We start from the raw sequence: 22636 nt of genomic DNA on the forward strand, positions 1-22636 counted from the left end.
TTATTATTGAAATAACAGCAGCCTTATTATTACCATAAAGCTAACCTTTTCATGTGGTGAAACGTATCATGCCAACTGCAAATAGATTGTGTGTTTTTTGGCTAATATCTTCAAGCCCAGATCCCCAAAAGGTGCTAAGCTTTAGCACACCTCAGATTCATCCGTATGAGTAGGAGTGAAGGCGGAAGCTTACCACCCTTTTGTTGATCTGGTGCTTTTTGCGCGGTGCTTTTATTGATGGAAGCTGTTGTCCTTTCAAGGACCAAAATGCACTAATGGCAGTGTCCTGTTTGTAGTGGTTAAATCTGGGCGATGGATGCATTTTTATTTACAGAAAACAAAGGCAAGTCTGTTAAATGTAAAGTTTTTATCATTAGACATTAGTCAAAGTGGCTTGAAGTGGTGATACTGTCTCTCCGGTTTTTTTTTTAAAGATCTATATTTTATTAAACATGGGAAAAATCCTCTCTCAACTATTTTAGAAAGCTTCAGGCAATTCTTATATTGTAAAAATAGAAAGTGGGAGTGGATTTGTAAAAAGGCTTTTTCATTGCAAAATGAAAGGGAGCTGTAAGTTTGGTAATGCAGTGGTACTCCGCTCAGGAAAATAAGTAGTGATGCTCTGTATTTCCTAGTACTATCACACGTCCATATGTTTTACACATGGTAAACTAAAAGATGGTAGGGGTGCGATTTCCTCTTTCTTCACCCTGGTGGGTGTTGTGTGACGGGCAGGAACTTGCCCTGTCTCTTATCTTCATTAGCTCTCTAACAGGACAGGCTGAGCTATGGTTAGATGTAACATTTGACTGCCCAGAACTTGGCCCATCCATAGTCAGTGATGTAAAAAATAAATATCTATCATTTCCAAAGAAACCAACACAAACAAATCTTTACTTAATTCATTACAATTGCTTAAAGCAGCAATACTGGGTTAATGTCAGCTCCGGGGACCCCGTGCTTCCCGAGATACTTACCTCTGTAGGGGACCCCATGCTTCCCGAGATACTTACCTCTGTAGGGGACCCCATGCTTCCCGAGATACTTACCTCTGTAGGGGACCCCATGCTTCCCGAGATACTTACCTCTGTAGGGGACCCCGTGCTTCCCGAGATACTTACCTCTGTAGGGGACCCCGTGCTTCCCGAGATACTTACCTCTGTAGGGGGTGCTAGTAGCCGCTCCGGCTGGACTATATGGGGATATCGAAATGGCGTATTTAAAGCTCCTGCGTCACATGGGCCAATAGGAAGCAGTGACATCATCCCTTGCAGCTTCCTATTGGCTCGCTTGACCAGGGTTAAGTATCTGGGGGAGCAGGAGGTCCCCAGAACTGAAAATACTGCGGTTCTGCTCCGGAGACCCCCTGCCTCCCACCAGGGGGGGGAAAAACTTTTTTGGGTTGAGAGCCTTTTTGCTCCCATTACACCGTTTTTTTTATAACTCATTGTGGAACTGTCCCTTGTGGTAGCAAAAGGGTTAATGGTGTGTTCATGCTCCAAGTATATAAATTATAATTTGTGTTTTTCAAGTGTACGTGTCGTGACAAGTCTGCAACATTTTCAGTGTTGTCATTTTGCCATCGCAATTGAACAGAGTACAATACAAAATGTTTACGAACCAGAGAAACGGGTCTTTGTATAAATATTATTTTTTCTGCCTGTGTTTGTATGAGATGTTCAGTAGTGTAATCTATCTCCTTGTCATAATGGCAATGAAATCCGGGCACTCTAACTCGGAAAGAAAATGCACCAGAAACAATATACTTTCGTGTGCTCCGGAGATGGCTGATGTTGGTAACATGGCCAGGTATATATGTTGATATTGAGATAAAGATGTGTTGTGGTTTTACCCCTGACACCTGCCCGGCCCTATGAGGAAAGTATAATCTTACCACCTTTGAGGAACCCGGGGTTGTGGGTGTTTGGTAGCCATCTGCTTGACAGGGGTAATCACTGTAAGTATGGCCGTGTATCGCTCCTGCACGACCCAAGGTGCGTGCTTCAGTGAAGGAGAACGCGCCATTTAAGTGCGAAACGCGTGGGAGATTTTTTGCTTGGACCATCGCTATTTTGTATATGTCTGAATAAAGAAATGTATACTTTTTCACCAACACTGGTTCCCGTGCTCGTTCCGGTTTTGGATAAGCCGTGTGCTGCTGCTCCGGATCCCCCCTTTCACTTTCTGAACAAAAATGCATCATGGTCCACAGTAGTGTTTTATTTCTATGGGTAATGGAAACTTGAAAAATCAGGACTGGATTACAACATTGTGCCAGATAAGGTATTGCCAAACTAGCCAGAGTTTCATGCCACCTCTGACCTGGTGGTGTTTTGCAATGCACAACAATTTTTCGGGAACATTGGATGCCAGAGACACAGAGGGATATGTATCAAAGGGAGCAATTGCCTCCAAAATCAATGCAGCGCAGGTCCTTCCCTGAAAATGTGGGTCAGCACGGTATTACCTTGTCCCCTGCTTCTCACAGTTAGTGTAGCTCTCTTAGGTCCAGATCTTACTGTTACTGCACCTCGGACCGCAGAGAGAGGAAAACTACACCAGTTATAGGAACAGTTTTGTATTGCAGACTATCTCCTCGTAACCTCTCCCCAAGATACTTACTAGCTCAAGTGAACACAATGGGCACAATGCAGCTGATATATTAAAGGAGATTAGTTAGGGGGGATTGCTGCTTTAATGCTGGGGGCTCTGCTCCAGTCCTCAAGTCCCCCCCACCCAACAGGTCAGGTTTTCAGGATATCTCACCTTCAGCACAGGTGGCTCAAACAGAGGCTCAGTCGAAGACTGGAGTCTCTGACTGAGCCACCTTTGCTGAAAGAGGGACTGACTGAGCCACCTGTGCTGAAGCAGGGATATCCTGAAAACCTTACCTGTTAGGGGGGATGGGGGGGCTTGAGGACTGGAGTTGAGCTCCCCTACATTAAGGAGCAATCCACCCTAACTAACCTCAGGCTTTCCAGTATTGGAACAGGGGGATCTCCAGAGCGGTACTGGGCCCCTCAGATACTTACTGGTAAAAATGGAACCATAGAAACTGCCGGCGGATCAGAACCCCTTAACCCCGTCGCTTGCCCATCTCCCTACCTGCTGTGTAACCTCACACCCTATTCAGTACTTTGCTTACCTCCGGATTTAAGGTTTAGCCTTATGTCTGCCCAAGCATTTTTTCATTCCTTTACTGTATTAGCCTCTACCACCTCTGCCGGGAGGCTGTTCAACGAATCCACCACCTTCCCCATGAAGAAGTACTCTCACATTTCCCCTCAGCCCGCCTCCCTCCTGAATCCCGTAGACAAAATGTCATAGTGTATGTTCTTATAATGCACACTTGTTATTCAGTAAGGGCTCCGGTTAATGCATCGCAGCACTTTGCAACTGTTTTGTTCTACTTGCAAATGTCAGGCGACAAAAAATATAGGTGACAAAAACCCTCCACCGTTCGCATATAGCCAATAAAGAATATCACTTGTGAGCACATTCACATGTCTTAGACAGGTCTGCACCCTGCTTTTCACCATTATCACCTCGCATACAGTGCTCCCACTGCAGCAAGGGATTCTGGGAAATGACATGCAAATGGGTACACTGGCTTTGCATCTAATTCCATGCTGTGTTTAAAAGCTGTGTGAACAGTGAGTATTTGCTTATAAGGGTTCCATGTAAAAATGGATTTCAGGCAAAAGGTGAAACACTGTGTGCCCATTTGCATGTAATTTCCAAGAACCCCTTTGCTGCAGTGGAAGCACTGTGTGCTGGGTGATAATGGTGAAAGGCAGGCTTGCAGATCTGTCTAAGACATGCAAATGAGCATACAGGAATATTTCCATTTGCTATATGCTTTACTATGGAGGGTTTTTGTCACTTTTTTTGCCCACCATAACTTAATTAAGTGTGGTAAAACCCATCCCTGCTTCATTTTGCAAAGCCAGTATAACCTACCCCACTCTGAAGAGACCCATTAAGGTCGAAACAGCTGTCTGTGGGTGGGTTTACTGGCTATGCATCTTAACCCTGGCTGTGCTCAAAGCTGTGAAATGCAGCAAGCAAAAGCTTACAGGGGACCATGTTAAATGGTTTTGAAGCAAAAGGTGGCACTGTGTGCTCATTTGCATGTCATTTCCCAGAATCCCTTGCTGCAGTGGAAGCGCTGTGTGCTGGGTGATAATGGTGAAAGGCGGGGTTGCAGACCTGTCTAAGACACGCAAATGAGCACACAGTAATATTTCCATGTGCGATATATATATACTGTATATCTAAATAAAAATAGGCACAACGCTGCGCTCCGAGTAGCAGGGGGCCCGTAGATTAAATTCCGTAGAGACCTGGTGCACCGAGTCCCCAGACAACAACTAGCAGCTTCCGAAACAGCAGGTGAGACATGCGTCACAGCAACAGACGCAAGAACGTGATGATGTCAGTCGTGAGATACGCTGCATGGCAACGTAACAGCAATACTTCAACGCGTTTCGCACGCTTAACATGCTTCATCAGGGGTTAGTGTTACGCAAGTGAGTCCTCACATATATACCTAAAGCAAGATAATTAATCAATTAGTGAGTTAATTGGAAACTGTGAATATACATCATCTAATACATATAATCCCAATACACATAATCAACATATAAATACAATGTCATCACGAGAGAGCACAATACTCATGTGTATAACGTGCTAAAGTGCATGGTCAATTACAAGTGAGAAAAAAGATTGTGCAGATAGATACTACTAATGTGAACAAAGTGTTTATATATACAAAAACTGGCTAATAATGCCACTTAACCTATACAAAATCACAAACAATGATCAGTTTATTAACAAATGGAAACATGAATACTAATACATGTAAAATGTGTTAATTAAACACTAGTAATATAGATGTAATTTGCATCCACCAAATCAATTTTAATTAAACATATTAGAGACTACAAATGATCTGTCTGCAGAGCAGATCTGGTCAGTAAAACGCAATGTTCCTCTGATTGAGAAGCGACTAAACTTTGTGATACCAATGTACCAACTAAATATGCAAGTAAGTACTGCTTCAATAACTTCACAAAGGATTCTACCAAGTTAGATGTTCAACCTCGAGTTCAGTGATTCTCAGCCAGGGTCCTGCACACCGGTCCCGGGGGTTCCGCCTAGCCACCCGCACTCACTGTGCGGCCCGTGATGGCTCCTCCCAGCTCTTCCTGGCTCTCCCCCTCACCCCAGTGGCCGGTCACAGGGCTGTGGGAGCAAGCGTGCAGTCCTGCCTGCTCTAGCTCGCCGGCACACCCTTCTCGTCGCCTCCCGCTGTCGCCTCCTGCCCGCGCCTGAGGTAGGCCTATGAGGGGAGGGAGGTGAGATACAGGGGGGTGGGGGGGAGGGAGGTGAGATACAGGGGGGTGGGGGGGAGGGAGGTGAGATACAGGGGGGTGGGGGGGAGAGAAGTGAGATACAGGGGAAGGGAGGGGAGGGTGAAGTGAGATACAGGGGGGGAGAAAGATGTGAGATACGGTGGGGGGAAAAAGATGTGAGATACGGGGGGGAGGGAGATGTGAGATGCGGGGGGGGGGGGGAGTGATTTGAGATGCTGGGGAGGGGTGATGTGAGATGCAGGGGGTTCGGTATATGAGGGTGATGATGATGATGATGAGGGATGCTGCAGGAGATATAAGCATGGTGATTTTACCCATGTGGCCATATTTTTTAAAATATGTATTGGGGTGGTTGGGGTCTTTTTAAAATGTATGGGGGTGGCGGGGTCTTTTTAAAATGCATTGGACGGTGGGGGTCTTTTTAAAATGTATGGGGGTGGGGGGGTCTTTTTAAAATGTATGGGGGTGGCGGGGTCTTTTTAAAATGTATTGGACGGCGGGGGTCTTTTTAAAATGTATGGGGGTGGCGGGGGTCTTTTTAAAATGTATTGGGGTGGCTGGGGTCTTTTTAAAATGTATTGGGGTGGCGGGGGTCTTTATAAAATATATTTGGGTGGCGGGGGTATTTTTATTATGTATTTAGGGGGGGTGTTTTCTTTTGGTATGTATTTTGTGGGGGGGATTGAGTGAGAGTGGGGTAATTGACGGAAGTTAGGGGCGAGTGAGAGGAGAGAGGGGGGAAGGAGTGAGGAAAAGAGGGAGTAAGAGTGAGACGCAGGGGAGATAAATACATGGGAGGCGGAAGGAAGGAAAGTGAGTGAGATGGAGGGGAGAGAAATACATGGGTAGAGGGTGGGAAATAGAGGGGGGCTCGTGAGGTATGAAATGAACCTAATATGTGTCAGCCAGATAGGGGTTCCCCGAGATTTTTCGAAACACTTCAAGGGTTCCTCCAAACAAAAAAGGTTGGGAATGACTGCTCTAGTTAGTTATTACAAATGTACTGCACTATATTTCACCGCTCATGTAAAGCATTTATAGCACTTAGGTATTCCTACTTCAAGGTCTGAATCCAATGAGAGATGTCCCTGTTAGATAAGTCCGTGACCTTGGTAGCTACGCCTCAGTCTCATAACTAAATAGTCATCTCTCCTGTTTATTCCCAATATGTCTATGAAGTTTGTGATATAAACTGTAGCCATTTACAGAATTAGGTTTTGCAATCCATGTAACATCATTTGTCCTACAACCACGACCCTTTTGGATATGTCCTGACCTGACCACATTTCTGAGGCATCATAGCTTGAGATTTGGTGGCCATTTTGTTTGTGCTGGAGGCAGACGTAGTGTAAGTAAGTCAGAAACCGGGGGTCCCCCGACCTGAAAATAGCGTAGTTCAGCTACAGAGGACCCCCCCAGCCCCCCTCCTATTTGCTATACAGTTAAAGGGGTGGAGGTACAAAAAAAAGGGGATTGCTGCCTTAATAGATCTATTTATAGTATACAATGTATGGCAAGCTGATTGGCGTGGAAAAAAACAAGTGAAATGTAATCTTATGTTTATTCTGATATAGCACTAACAAGTACTCCATGCGGCACATACAATGGTGTTGGTATACAGATGTAGCAAGACTTACAGATCCCAGTGCTGCAGACGAACTACTAGAAGGCTGTGGGGCTGGAGACAGTGTCTGCCACGATCGTGCTGCGGGTGGTCCCATTCTTCAGTGCCGAGACCATTGCGGCCGTGGCACCGAAGACGCTACGTCTTGCCACGTCTGCAATGAGTCCCAGCCCTAAGGAGCCGGCAATATAACTTTTGATGCCTAAAGTGTAAGGAGAGAGTCACAAGGAGAGTTGACATTGAGCTTTCAATGAGTTCACCCAGTTCAAACGTAGTGGGAGGAAGGGGGTTTAACCACATTGATTTTTGCTCTGGGAACCCTGTGGGGACTTGCATCTGAGGGTGATGTCGGTATCTCACTGCTGTTTAATGCTTCCGCTGGCCAATAGGAAGCCGCAAGGGATGATGTCGCGGCTTCCTATTGGCCCACTGGAGGCGGAACCTTAAAACGTACATTTTCTGTACCCAGCTACCCACATCCCCTTCAGATGCAAGTATCTCGGAAAGCAGGGGGTCCCCGGGGCTGAAATCAACGCGGTTCCGCTCCGGAGATCTCCTACTTCAAACATAGTATAGAAAAACAGCAACTCCCCCCACCCTGCAAGAGGTAAAGACACTTTAACACCTAGCACAATTATTGGCATCAAAATGGCTGTTCTCGCCTCATACAGTACATGCAGCATAAAAGTCAGATCCATTTCTGTCCCTGCTGCAAAACCAGTATGAAAAATAGCATCACACAGTCATTTACCAAAGCATACAAACTGAAAGCAATTAGACTTTATCCTCTGGCTATATGGAACACACAAGATGGCGCTCAATACCTAAACACAGTGAATAATATAATATATAAACACTTAATGGAAAAACTATGTATATAAATGTGAAGGTAAACACAAAATACAATGTAAAAATAAAGACACTCAAACCCTTAGACGGACTGTTTCAAGGTCCACACGAAACATAGGAAGAAAAAACCAGGGGAGCGTAGATACCTTTAAAAAGAAAAAAAGACAAACATAGTGCAACCTGTAGCAAAATATGTTATAAGGAGCTCCCAGCTGGACACCACATACTAAGGCCAATGCCTAATAGGATATATCAGCAGGAACAATTCGGAGGAGATAATCTTTAGAAAAGAGAAGCACACGTGCAGTATCCAATAAAATACAGTTTATCCAAAAATGATAAAAGTGGAGGCTTACAGAATCCCAATGGGAAAACAGCATTGACGGTGGTGATCTCAAGACCACATCACAGCGTCTCTGTGCCAGCAAACCGCCACGGTACACTTCAGCCTGGAGCCGTCTCGTCACTTCCGGTCTTGGGGCCGTCACGTCACTTCCGGTTGCGCCGCCGGTAGGAAAACAGCTACGGATACCCAGGCACTCTCTCCTTCTTGATTAGGAGGTCACGCTCAACGCGTTTCGCCGTTCTTGCAGACGGCTTCGTCAGGAGCCGTCTGCAAGAACGGCGAAACGCGTTGAGCGTGACCTCCTAATCAAGAAGGAGAGAGTGCCTGGGTATCCGTAGCTGTTTTCCTACCGGCGGCGCAACCGGAAGTGACGTGACGGCCCCAAGACCGGAAGTGACGAGACGGCTCCAGGCTGAAGTGTACCGTGGCGGTTTGCTGACACAGAGACGCTGTGATGTGGTCTTGAGATCACCACCGTCAATGCTGTTTTCCCATTGGGATTCTGTAAGCCTCCACTTTTATCATTTTTGGATAAACTGTATTTTATTGGATACTGCACGTGTGCTTCTCTTTTCTAAAGATTATCTCCTCCGAATTGTTCCTGCTGATATATCCTATTAGGCATTGGCCTTAGTATGTGGTGTCCAGTTGGGAGCTCCTTATAACATATTTTGCTACAGGTTGCACTATGTTTGTCTTTTTACCTTTTTAAAGGTATCTACGCTCCCCTGGTTTTTTCTTCCTATTTATCCTCTGGCTAACCTGATGCAATTACTTTGCTTTGGCTTTGCAGCCAGGGGTCCTCAGTAAATGCGCCCTTAGTATTTTGATGCAGATCAGATTAACACAACACCTCTGGGTGCTTTGTAACAGAGGATCTCAAAGATTTAGATGTTATGAGAAGGCTTTCTTTCACATTATCCCACAAATGTCACAAAACACCTCCGCCTTTCAAAGGCCACACCGTGCCATTTTCAATGTGTCCCGCGTGACAGCTTCCTCTTGTACAGGGATTTCTAAATAATCCAGGAAGTATGACATGTGATTCTTCCCTGTTTTTGACGTTTGGATGATGTCAGCCGGACAAGAAATAATAAAAATAGGAAGTTAAAGGCAGGGTGGGAAACGCCAGTCCTCAAGGGCTCCCAACAGGTCAGGTTTTCAGGATCTCTCTGCTTTAGCTCAAGTGGCTCAATCAGTGGCTCAGTCTTTGACTGAGCCCCCTGTGCTGAAGCAGGGATATCCTGATAACCTGACCTGTTAGTAGCCCTTGAGGACTGGCGTTGGCCACCCCTGCAATATATAGTTTATGGCAGGGGCTGTAAAGAAACGTGTTCCCGTACAGTATTCACATTTGTCCTCACTGGGAATGTACACACGCCCTCTTGCTCTTTTGTTTGACTCTGAACTTGGATTCAACACCTACTGTATGTCCTTTACATGCGGTCTAGGACCTTTGGCCGCGACCAAAGCGCCGCTGGCGGTCCGTCGTCACTACAACTCACCGCCAGGCAGGTCGCCGCTGTACAATTCGCCACTCTGAAAAGAAACTTTGGCCGCTACCTGCTCCTACTCCCTCGTGGACGCCGCTCCTAATCTTGTGACCACCACTCTGACTGCGGGCGTGGCCACCCGGCGCTCCGTGTCCTGCGACCACCACTCCGATGTGCCATCGTTAGGTGTCCCGTCGGAACAGCAGCTGCCACTGGGCTAGGAGCGGGAAGTTCATTTTCAGAGCGGTGAATTGGACAGTGGAGACCTGGCCGGCAGTGAGCTGTAGAGGTGCCGGACCATCAGCGGCTCTTCCACTTTCCATGCATGTCGGAGAAGTGTCTGCTCTGTGGTTTTGCCCTTCTGCGTCACTAGGAATCATTCAATCACCCTATACATCATCGCACAATCTGACCCCGGTGCCACCAAAGTATTTGACCAGTGCTTCAGGGCTGGTTTAACCATTAGGTCAACCAGGCAGCTGCCTAGCGCTGCAGAATTTGGGGGGCGGCACATTTTCACCTAGTTTGCCTAGTGCAGTGTAACAGGGGCCACGGGACTTCCCCAGCAGGGAGAGAGCAGGGCGGGCGCTAGGGGGCAGGGCAGTTTCTGAAACCCTGATTGGCTGCCGCTGGGTAATGCTTACCTGTTGTGGGGGGGGTTTCTGGATTGGGACCAGGAGGTTCAACAAGGACGCATTGGTTGTGGGGGCTTCTGTTCTGGTGTAGTTCGTGCTCCCCCCCCCCCCTCCGGGATTCAGGTTTTGCACTGAGTTGTTATTTAGTGTATTGGCCGCTCTTACACACCACGGACTAATAATACTGTATCTCCAACCTGACATGTGTATATGGTTCCACTAAAATACTTAAGATATAAGAAGTCTTCACACATGCTTACAGCATTTTACAACTAAGCAGGATTTTGGACGCACCGAGCAGGGATTCCCTTCCCCTATCTCTTGCAGGCTGGGTAAGGCCGCGTTTATAGTGGGTACGATGGTGCACGCGCGGCGCGAACCACAGAACTCTTCTCTACAAGGCCGTCCATAGTGAACGCGACTGCACCAGCGATTAAAGAGCGACGTGTGTGTCAGATTTTTGAAAAGACAAATTATTTTGTCTTTTCGCGTGACGGCCGCGTCATGTGTGCGGTTTATCCAATCATGGTGAACCTGGTGACATCAAGGCCACGCCTCCACCACGCCTCTCCGTTGCGCAAACACTGTGAGCACCAATTGCTCGAGCGACAGGCACACGCGATGCCTTGCGCTCCGTCTCTCGCGCGCGCTCACTATAAACACAGCCTAATGCAGCCAATCAGGAGCAGGTGTCAGGGGCCTTGGGTGGTCAAGCAGAAGAAGCAGCATGGGCGGGAGAGAATTGAGGCTGTCTGTCCTGTCCTGTTGTTTGTGTGTGTATTTGTTTTGTCCTGTGTGTATTTGTTCTGTGTGATTTGTTATGTGCTGTTGGTTGTGCCTGTGTGTGTTTCTGTGTGTGTGTGTATTTTTTCTGTCCTGTTGTGTGTCTGTGTGTATTTTTTCTGTCCTGTTGTGTGTGTCTGTGTGTCCTGTCACTGTGTGTATTTGTTCTGTCCTGTTGTGTGAGAATGACAGGGAGGGGGGAAGAGAGAAGATAGGGAGTGGGAGAGAAGACAGGGAGGCGGGAGAGATAATGAGAGGAAGGGGGAGAGAGAATGAGAGGAGGCAGGGGGAGAAAGAAAATTAGGGGCAGGGGTCTATGAGGAAGAGAGGGGTGGGAATGTGTATGATTATTAGTGTTAATTATGGGGGAGGGGGCGGCAAGGCTGAAGGCTCGCCTAGGACAGGGGTGCGCAAACTGGGGGCGCAAGATTTTCTGGGGGACCGCGCAAAGCTTATTAGGCACTGTTCTTGTTAGTTAGGTTCCTGGTCATTTGACCTTATCTTATTTTAGACTGAGTACAACTCATAATAAAGCTATTGTTTTTAAGCATATTCACCATATCATTCTATTATAGCTCCCACTTGTTCTTATTGAGGTTCATATATCTTGGTCACCTATCAGTATTTACCACTTGGTCATTATCAGATTATACTACTCTAGCCATTTGGAGTGCTCTCGCTTACAGAGGATTCTTTTCTCTTGTTTGGACCGCGCAAGGCCTCTGTAAGTTCCCTTGTCTTCAAGGCTTCGGGCGACGCGTCGCCATGGCAACACAATGTCACATGACCCACGCCGTCATTTGACGCCAGAGACAAGGTAGGGGGGGGGGGGCGTGAGCGGGTGGTGTGAGTAGGAGGGGAGATCAGGAAGGGGGCGCTGGAGAAAACGTGTGCGCGCCCTAGCCTAGCACATCGAATAGCTTTGCACTGGCTCGGTTCTTATCTAATGATTATATGACATAACTCAGTTATTTTTTTATCACTGTGTAGATTGAATCTGTCTTTTTCCATCTGTCCCCACAATTTCGTTAAGCAAATCAGATTATTGAACTCCATGCAGATAATCTTATTACTGAGACATAATTCTCCTCCGGACATCATTCGTACATGCTATGCTAAAACAAAGTACAATACAGAGACACTGAGCCCCTGTATCGAAGACTTTACAATAAACTGTTTGTTTTCCAACAAACAGGGATTTACCATCATTACAAAACAAGGGTATTCCTGACTGAGCTCACATCCTTTCTTGTATATTGTATAGCGCTGACAGCGTATATAGCCTTTTCCCGGCCCAATCCGCTGTAGGCCCCGAGGCACAGGGAGATACTGTGCGGATCTGAACCAGATCCCGTGCTTCAAACGTCAGAAGCCCCAAATTATTGTTACGTCACTTCCATCTAAATAATATTAGAAGATATCCCCATGTGATGAAGAAGAAGGTACCACAATGATGGTACTGTAGTTAGTGACTAATTTGAAAGGGAAATTGTATTAATGCAATTTTGTTTAAATCTCTGGAAATAAATAGTGCCATTGTCTTCAGCCGGTGCTTTCACTCATTGAGACGCTCCCTCTGCCATTCTCTCGTTGGATCTTCACTACATTACGGTATAAACCGTGTGGATTACATTTTGAAGATCGGTTTGACCAGCGTCTTTTGCAAAAGAAGAACCCAATTGTGCAACCCGGGGTGTACTTCTGTTTTGCTTATATTTATTTCTATTATAGCAATTGTTAGGAATATCTGCAATTTCCCCATCTGCTGCTTTGTAATTACTTCCAATGAGTAATAACTACCGTGATTCTGCTATCTTCTTCCCCATCACATGGGAATAGTTTCTAATGTTATTTATGAGGAAGTCACTGAGCCATAATGTGTTGTTTCTGTGCCCACAATTGAAATCCATGAATAGTTCTGTTTCTGCTTCGCATTTCAATTACATTCAGTGATCAAAGGTAAATTCATAGGAGTAGTTAGGAATTAAATGATGATGTAGAAAGAAATCCAAATAACCAACCCCTTTACTTTGGTTGCTGTACTTTATAAACAGTAGCAAAAGGAACGTAGGAAATAAAATGGAATATTGGCTCATTGGAATGGAGAGGATGTACTGTGTGTATCAATCACCGCAAATGGGTATTACGGTGTGTTAAACTGGAACTACGAAAGTTATTTTCATGTTGTGTACTTTTTTGGATCAAATGATGTTGAAGCAACAAGTCAGCACTGAGTTGGCTTTGAGTCTGTTGCAAGATCATTCTTGTACTATGTAATAAGCAAATTGTGTCATCTTGATAAATAATTACCCCCTTGGTGTCTCCATAATAGAGTCTTTATAAAGTTGACCCACCTTTCAGGGTGTACGTTACTGTAGTTACACTATTTTATATTCTCTGTTGTTTGTAGTTGGGGGGAAATGGTAAAAGGCAAATAATAGGCATTTGTGTTTATTTTAAGTGAAAGAGCCATTTATGTTTGTGACTACAGTACGTCTTGTTTATTATAACGTAGGAAGGTTCACAGTGTTATTTAAATATGAGCGATGAATAGGGTTTGTGTTCTTTTCTAGGCTCGCGCACTGACTCGTACAAACCTCTGCATTTTGTAGTAAGTACTGTACATGCATTCATTTGCTTAATGAGTTTCTATTCATTAACCAGCTCTGGAGTTAGCATTTACAGAGGGCGTACCGTGACGTGCAGACCTGATAAACTAAGGGTGGCACCTAGTGGAATGCAGTGTCTTGCTAGATAAACAATATAGATTTTTTTTTTTGCAAATGCTCTTAAAAATAAGAATGTCATTGCTTGTAAATGTATGTTAAATATAAAATAAATTCACATTTAAACATACACAGCTCAAAACCCAAACCCACTACATTGTATGTGTGTGTATATATATTTTTTTTTACGTGGAACCCTTATAAGCAAATGCTCTGCTGTTCACACAGCTTTTAAGCGTCGTTCGACTGGCTTTGTATCTAATCCCATTCTGTGCTTAAAAGCTGTGTGAAAAGCAGAGCATTTGCTTATAAGGGTTCCACGTAAAAATGGATTTCAGACAAAAGGTGACAGAGGGTGTGCTCATTTGCACGTCACTTCCCAGAATCCCTTGCTGCAGTGGAAGCACTGTATGCTAGGTGATAATGGTGAAAGGCAGGGTTGCAGACTTGTCTAACATGCGAATGTACTCACAAGTGATATTCTGTATTGGCCATACTGTATATATATACACACATACACAGTATATATTTGTGTCATTTTGGACTGCAGCATTTTCGTTTCCTCTCTATGCAGTGGAAGAAATACATTAGACAGTATAATATTGGTAGTGCAGGACCTACTGACATGGGGTTACTGTGACGTGGTTTTAGGTTTAAAATAGTTTGGCCAAAGTATTGAACTAAACGACCCATATTTATGATGCAAGAATACAGATAAAATACATAGTAATGTACCAAATAATTTGTCAAGTTGGATGTGGCATGGGAGCCTTTTTGTCTCTTAAACTGTAAAATAAAGTAATTATTGGGACACAAAGGGTTCAAAAACATTTGTTTAAACTGGTTTGTTCATGAAATATTCAGAGAGTGTAAATACTTTCGCAGAAATGTTATTTCTATCGTTCTATCGCAGGTGGAGAGGGATAGAGAACGCTACAGTAAGATAGACAGCAGACAAATATATAGAGATGGGTAGAAACATAAATGGACACAAGGATCAATTAATTTATACAGAATTATCAGACGCTCTTGCATGGCAGCGGGTGCAATAGTGCAGTGGCCCCAACCCTAATGCATCTACTGCAGTTAACATAGCGACCACTCCCGCTGATGCATTGTGTGTGTCCCGCTGCAATGCGCCAGTGGGAGCAATAATGGCCGCTATATTCGGACATTCATATCTTCACATCCTGGTGGAGAAGTAATAACTGTGGTGGGACATCTGGTTTCTGCAGATTGCTGCGTAACAAATCACTTATGCGGAGCAGTGAGCAAGAGAAAACATATTCCCTTATTGTGTGTTTATTATCTTATTTTGGTCCCTCCTTGCATTAGTACCGTATTGGCCAGAATATAGTGCTATGTTTGTTTCCTAAAAATGTCCTTCCGAAAACTGTCCTCGTATTATATGCGCAGCCTAACACCTTGTATTTTCATGTAGAACACCTTCAAAACGTTAGGGTCTTATTATGTGCGAGGTCGTACTATATCTGAGCCAATACGGTATATTGTAATGTTGCAACTACACTGCTGGTATTCGTAAGTAAATTTGCCACTGGGAGGGAAAGTCCAGGAAATGTTCCCACAATTAAATTGGGCGTCGCGTCACATATTGTATTTAGTTTATTGTACAAACAGCTTTCTAGAATTGCACAATGTAAGATTACTGTATGTGTGACACTTCCTTGATATGCATGAGAAATTACTATGAAAACTTGTGCAAGCAAATGGTAAACAAAGAATGTCCTAACTCATGCAGGGGTATATTTACTAAGCAGTGCTATGCCATAACACACCATCTGGATCAAGAAAACACCACCGGGCCTATTCATTTGAGTGTCATGGTTTGGTACTGTACCATTTCTTAAATATAGCCCATAATATTGTGTTACCAAAAACACCCAAAAGACAAATATTGAATTTATTTCTCACTGTGATTTCTTTTCAAACGTTCTTAGAAATAGGAATTTAAATGGCCCACATGTACTAAGCAGCTTTAAAACAGGGCAAGTAACGTGAGGTCACATAAAATATTAACAGACATTATTTTCCCTGAGTTTATCGCAGAAATACAAAGCTAATTATATGCATAAGCAATACCCATTGTATATGTTATTAGCAAAGGCTTATCGCCATTAAGTTATCACTAACTTGTGTTAACTTCAATTATAGACTAAAAGCATGTGAATTCTGGGCATTATTAAAATCCCTGCTCTCTTATTTGTCCAAATCGTGGGCATTAATAGTCAGTAATGCCTGGAATTGTTGGCTGTCAGTAGTTGAATAAACAAAAGTTTATTCTGGCAAGCCAGCAAACATACAAATAACACAATCACCGTGTAATACTCACCAACTGGGGCCTGAGGGGGAAGAATCTAGCCTCCGCTAGGTGCAGGGGCCTGCTTCGGAAGGCTTGCCCTGAACAGCTTCTTCTCCGTCTTCTCAGTGCTATTCCAGAAGCCATTCTGGAATATTAAGTGTCTTGCCTAAAAGATGGCGTTATTCCCATGCAGAGAGGTCCGATTTTTGTGAATTACCTATTGACTTGTATACCTCTCCAAACACAAAACATGCAGAGCGGATGGATACCTGTGAACAAAACTCAACACCCCTGAGATACCTACAGTAGGTTGGCATATTTCCCATGTATCTCAGGTGTGTTCACAGGTATCTCAGGAGTGTTCACAGGTATCTCGTAATGTGTTGTATAAAGGATTGTTTGGGGAGGTATATGTCACTATGTAGGACTCTGCTTCTTCTCCCTCTCTTTCCCTCCCCTCTCCCTCTCTCCTCCCTCTCTTTCCCCGTCTCCTCCCTCTCTTTCTTTCCTTCCCCATCTTTCCCTCCCTCTCTTTCCCCCCTCTCCCCCTCTCTTTCCCCCTCTCTTTCCTATCCCCTCTTTCTCTTCCTCTCTTTCCCTCCCTTCTCCCCCTTCTCTTTCCCTCCCTTCTCCTTCTCCTTCCTCTCTTTCCCTCCCCCTCTACTGCTCTTTCCTTTCCCCTCTCTTCGCCCCCCCCCTCTTCTCTCCCTCTTTCCCTCCCCACTTTCCTCCCTCTCTTTCCCTCCCCATTTTTACCCATATTTCAGGGTCTGGATGGGAGTAACGCCACACTAGGTATGATCTAAATAACATAGCGGTAATTCCCTGCATGAACCTAAATGGCCTTTAGTAGATATGTGATGTTAGGGTAAACGTCTCTTTTACATATCATTAGCACGAACAGGCAGACAAATTGAACCCTATTTATAGGAATGCAACTGGTGTGTTATTTCATTTAGTGATTGAGCGTTACTGGTAACCTAACATTATCCGGAGTAACGTACTGTAGCATTTTTCTGTTGGTAACACCGATGGCCATATTGCGGTAACGGTAACACCAACGGCCAGTGGGCCCCCAGAGCTAGGAGCACCACAGTTGAGCTCCGTGGATCCCGTCTTTCTCGTGTGGCGTCAAGAACAATTTGGAAATATCTTTCCAAAGGTTACAACGCATCAGGGACTTTTACTTCCACAATAAAACATGTCTTACGTCTAATTTTGATTACATGGATTTGCGCGAATTGAACACGCATACTGTAAGTCGCTTGTCAGTAATTGATGGCCTGTTATTTTTGTCTTGCATTGGCGGGATTTTTGGTTAAGATGTTTTCAAACAAAAGAATGAGGAAATACTCTAGAAATGGGTGGGGGGGAAACAAATCTTGGGAGGAAGGATAATTTCTCGCAGGGTTGGCACATTCTGTGCAGTACATGACACAGTTGAAGACTCTTGGAAAGAGTTCATGGATACTTCCAATTATAATTTATACACGACAAGAGGCATTTGAGCTGTTTATTAGCTACTATCTTTTAGTGAGTTCTGTGTTATGGGTGAAATGTAAAAGTGCAATCCCTTCTACTAAAACATTTTAGTTTTTTTACTCTTTCAAAAAGTAATCTCTCCACATTCCTGCGAGCCATTTTCTAAGTGGGAAAGATTCCCTGAAAATGTCTCTGCCTGGGACAGAACAACATGGCAGAATATAATTAGTTGAAGATATATTTCTAGTATGATGTCACTGCCATGACTTGGAGAGCCAATAAAAAGCTTAGATGAGCCACACGAGATTCTGAGAGAGGAAATAGCAACAATAAAGTCAAAATTCCATACTTCACATGCTGGGTGAAGGAGATAATGCGTTTTTTTAAGGTTTTATAGATGGTTAAAGCAAAGTACTTATCTATTACCAAGCAATCACGGGAACCATAGCTAATTCCATGAGTCATTGAGCGTTTGCATGGTTACACGTGCATATTAGTCTTTAAGGCAAGCATATGCTACTGGTTGGATCCACCAGGTATGTGCTAGGTGTATTCTCGTTCCTCTCTCATTCTATTGCTAAAATTGTAACTCATACTCTCACTGTATCTCTCATCTTGACTATTGTATCTTTCAGTCCGGCCTTCTTGTCTCTCACCTTTCTCCCCTGCAGTCTCTCTTAAACACTGGTGCTAGAATCGCTTCTTTCCTAAATCTGTCTCTGCGTCTCTCCTGCTAAAATCCCTCTCTTGGCTTAGCATTAACTTGGCCATCCTGTATTACTTACAAATGTATCATTCTCTCTTTTAAGGCTATATACTCCATTGACCCTGCCTTACTGTATATCTCAGTCCTAATTTCTCGCTATATCCCTGCTCTCCCCTTGCATTCTACTCAAGGATGTCTTCTGTTTAACTCTTTTGCATCAGAAGCCCTCTCTCGTATAAAACCGTTCTCTTACTGCGCCACATCTCTGATATACCCTTAGACTAAAAATCAGACGCCTTCTGTCTCTCTACTCCCTCAAGGCCCGTCTCATAACTCATCTCTATAACAAAGAATATCAGTGGTTCCAAAGTACTCGCCCCTTGCCTGCGCACTTACCACAATACCTTCTTACTTCCTCTGTAAATTCGCCCTACTTTGCACTTAAATTGTAAGCTCTTAAAGGCCAGGACTCCATTTCCCATTGTTTACTTTTACATTTGAAGGGCTTATTACCGTTAAGTACTACATTGATTAGAAAGCTTATCTGTATGCTGTCCTGATTTGTAACTGCTGGCCCTACAAAACATCCAAATGCAGAAAGTGGGGAACTGCTCCACTGTCTGGTGTTGGTGTCCTCCACTGACTGGTGTTGGTGTCCTCCTGTGCTGCTGGTGTTGGTGCCCTCCTGTGCTGCTGGTGTCGGTGCCCTCCTGTGCTGCTGGTGTCGGTGTCCTCCTGTGCTGCTGGTGTCGGTGTCCTCCTGTGCTGCTGGTGTCGGTGTCCTCCTGTGCTGCTGGTGTCGGTGTCCTCCTGTGCTGCTGGTGTCGGTGTCCTCCTGTGCTGCTGGTATCGGTGTCCTCCTGTGCTGCTGGTGTCGGTGTCCTCCTGTGCTGCTGGTGTCGGTGTCCTCCTGTGCTGCTGGTGTCGGTGTCCTCTTGTGCTGCTGGTGTCGGTGTCCTCCTGTGCTGCTGGTGTCGGTGTCCTCCTGTGCTGCTGGTGTCGGTGTCCTCCTGTGCTGCTGGTGTCGGTGTCCTCCTGTGCTGCTGGTGTCTGTGTCCTCCTGTGCTGCTGGTGTCGGTGTCCACCTGTGCCGCTGGTGTCGGTGTCCTCCTGTGCTGCTGGTGTCGGTGTCCTCCTGTGCTGCTGGTGTCGGTGTCCTCCTGTGCTGCTGGTGTTGGTGTCCTCCTGTGCTACTGGTGTCGGTGTCCTCCTGTGCCGCTGGTGTCAGTGTCCTCCTGTGCTGCTGGCCATTGAGCAATAGTGCCCTAAATATTATATCTGATTGATGTGACAAGCTTATAAAGATTTTTTTTAATATTGTGTGTGTGTGAATTTGGTGTACTGCCTTTTTCTTGTCTATATTAAAACATAATAATAATAATAATAATAATCAGGAAAGGCTAGAAATCCAAAGGTCGTTTGCAAAAAAATGCAAATCAATTTATTGTGAGACATACAAAAGTGCCTTCAAAATGTCAAAGAGTAACGTCGACCTACTTTTAAAATGTAATATACACAATAACGTGGAAATGGTGAGTTCCACGACTATTTTGTGAATGCCAGTTGCTTAGAAATAAGTACTATTAATATAAAAGATCACTTTTTAACATTGGATCATTAACATATACTTCTGCACCACTGCTGGGACTTGATGGATTTCAGGGTGGTTAACTTGTTGGGGTTATTTCATATTTTCTCTTCTGCAACAGGATGATAATGCTACAGTTTTGTTTATTATGTAAACAAACTCAAATTATTTTGGCTGATTTATGGCTGCTTAATCAATCCAGAACATCTTATATCCAAATGAACACAAATTACAGGCACCTCAAATACTAATGTAATTATATACCACAGTCTAATCTATTCTGCTTTAAATATCAGTGATGATGAATTTTAGCTAACACTTTAGTATGTTGTACTTTGCCCAGTTTAACTCAATTGTTAGTCATCCACATCTAATTTTTTATCTAATTTTTTATCTGTGAGTGATTCAGCAATTAAGTGAGTGTGCACAGCTGAAGTACATTCTGTCTCCACCCTTGCCTTGTCAGGATAAAGGTTTCTGATCTTACCTCACTCCTTTTAGATAATTTTAGTGGGTGTCCTTTTTCTGTGTACAGTAAGGTGCAGGCAGTTGAAGATTGGCTGGGATCCCACTTCTGCCACCTAGTTAAACTTGGAGCTGGATATCTTCTTGCCGCACTGTTCTAATAAAGTCTAACACCAAACATTATAGCATAATAAACTGTTTAATTTCCAGGTTCCTTTGGCAACCTGCAGATAAAACAGTTTATCATGCTATAATGTCTGGGGTAAGACTTTATTAGAATAGTGCGGCACAAAGATATCCAGCTCCAAGTTTAACACCCTGCCACTGCTTAATACCACTTACAGATGTATTAGAACTTACTGTCTCTGGGGCGGCAGCCGGAAAAAGGGAAAGTCTGCAGCACTGGGGACAGTCTGCCATGGTCGGGCTGTGGAGAGTCCATGCCTCCAGATCGGACCTCCCACAGCATTAATCCACCGGCCCCGGGACCAGTGCGGTTGCATGACCACAGGTGGCCCCCGGGGCCGCGCACAGTCTTGATATTTCTGTAGGTCCCTTCATTAGGAATTTTACAATAGAAGCTGTAACAAAGGAGGAATAGGGAGTACAGTATATGGGATGATACCTTTTATTGGACCAGCAAGTAGTTGATATGTTACAAGCTTTCCAACCTCTTAGGGTCCATCATCAGGTATGGCAGAAATACAATAGCAGCTGATACAGTAAAATAATTATACAGTGCACAATATATCAATAAACTAATCATTTGCATGCCACTATTGTCATTGTAACGCGAGAAGGAACGTTCTATAATTAGGAGGTGTTAAATGTTCACGCACTGGTGATCTCTTAGACGTGCGGAATGTCTGAGAATTAGTTGCAGAAAGTCTATTATCCCGGTTTAAGCCTGTATGCAAAGTGCTACAGTTTATATTCTCATATTTCCCTGGCTCTTTGTGTCTTGAAGTTTCTCTATAATATGGTTACTTATGTGATCAATGCTGCAGAAGTGTTCTCCCTCTAATGTTTGTTTCTTTCTTTTCTTTATGGTGAGGCGATGCAATGTCCTCCTTTTTTCCTCAGTCTTTCCCATTTACCCACATACAATCCTGTGTTGGGGCATATCATGCACGTAAGAGACAACTTGAGATGATCCACAGGAAAGGAGTGGAAGTGGTCTTCTTTTAAAGGAAGCCAGGGGGAGGGAGCTGCTACAGGTGTGAGCACTCATTGTGGTGCTACATGATAGATACGCACAAAGGTGGCTACGGTATAATAGAACAGGAGCAAAAATATTCACTGTTCCATCTGCCAGAGTGCCAGGCACATACTCAATTTAAATACTTTATTTTACCATAAATAAAACTCTACAAACTGCAGGAAGTGATCCACTTGCTTCCCACAGTGCACAAAGTTGGAAAATTAGAAGTACTAACTCAAGTCACCAAGTCACTTTGTTATAGTACTTTCTCTCTGCATCTGCTTTACTTGTTGTGCTTCACCTTGTTTTTACTTGTGTGCCAGAAAACTTGTGTTCAATTTCATCTCACCCGGCCTCCGTTACTCATAGCCCTAAGTACATATTACTTTGTACATGAAATATTTTCAAGGTTACAATCAACAAAATAGATATCCCTTGGAGATATGATAGTAGAGAGTTACAGTGATGCACTGTTAGCTATCAGCAGGTTTAGCAGGCACTTCTAGAAATGCTGCCTAGAAAAACAGTGGTTATGGGTTCTAGTCCTGTTCGGTCTACACTAATAAATTGAAAGTTTCTCTCCCGTTTTTAACAATCCGTTGCTCTGCTTTTAGATTTAATACGGTATCCGAGTTCAGATTCGTAAAAATCCGTTAGGATTGTATCCAATGGCGGGCTCGGATTTCTAAGTAACCAATCCGCGGACAGATTTTGGTGGGGGAATCACTCTCTCCTGATTGTCAGTGAGAGAAAAAAAAAGCGGATTTGCCTTTTTTAATGTCTGTAGTTTGTAAGTGTGTGTGTGTTTCACATCTTTTATGTTTGCAGGGATAAGTACCACAATGCAATAGTTAAAAAGTTACCTGGTGTTGTCCTGGTGTTGCTATGAACTCATAGGTCACGTTGGTTACTTGAATTGAAACAATAAAACCTTTGTACATTTACTTAAAGCTAATGGCAGAAACCATATTAGTCTTTGCAGTGGCAGTATTTAGGTAAAGCGCCTTACAGTAGGTGTAACGAAGATCAAAAAGTCAAGG

General features: G+C 44.2%; 1 long non-coding RNA gene across 1 annotated transcript in view; it reads left to right on the forward strand.

Annotated features, from left to right (window-relative positions):
• Nucleotides 1-22636, forward strand: part of LOC142463064 (uncharacterized) — a 50401-nt gene that overhangs the window by 881 nt on the left and 26884 nt on the right. The gene's annotated exons all lie outside the window — the stretch shown is intronic.

The sequence above is a fragment of the Ascaphus truei genome, chromosome 11, assembly GCF_040206685.1.
Source record: "Ascaphus truei isolate aAscTru1 chromosome 11, aAscTru1.hap1, whole genome shotgun sequence".
Classification (NCBI taxonomy): Eukaryota; Metazoa; Chordata; class Amphibia; order Anura; family Ascaphidae; genus Ascaphus; species Ascaphus truei.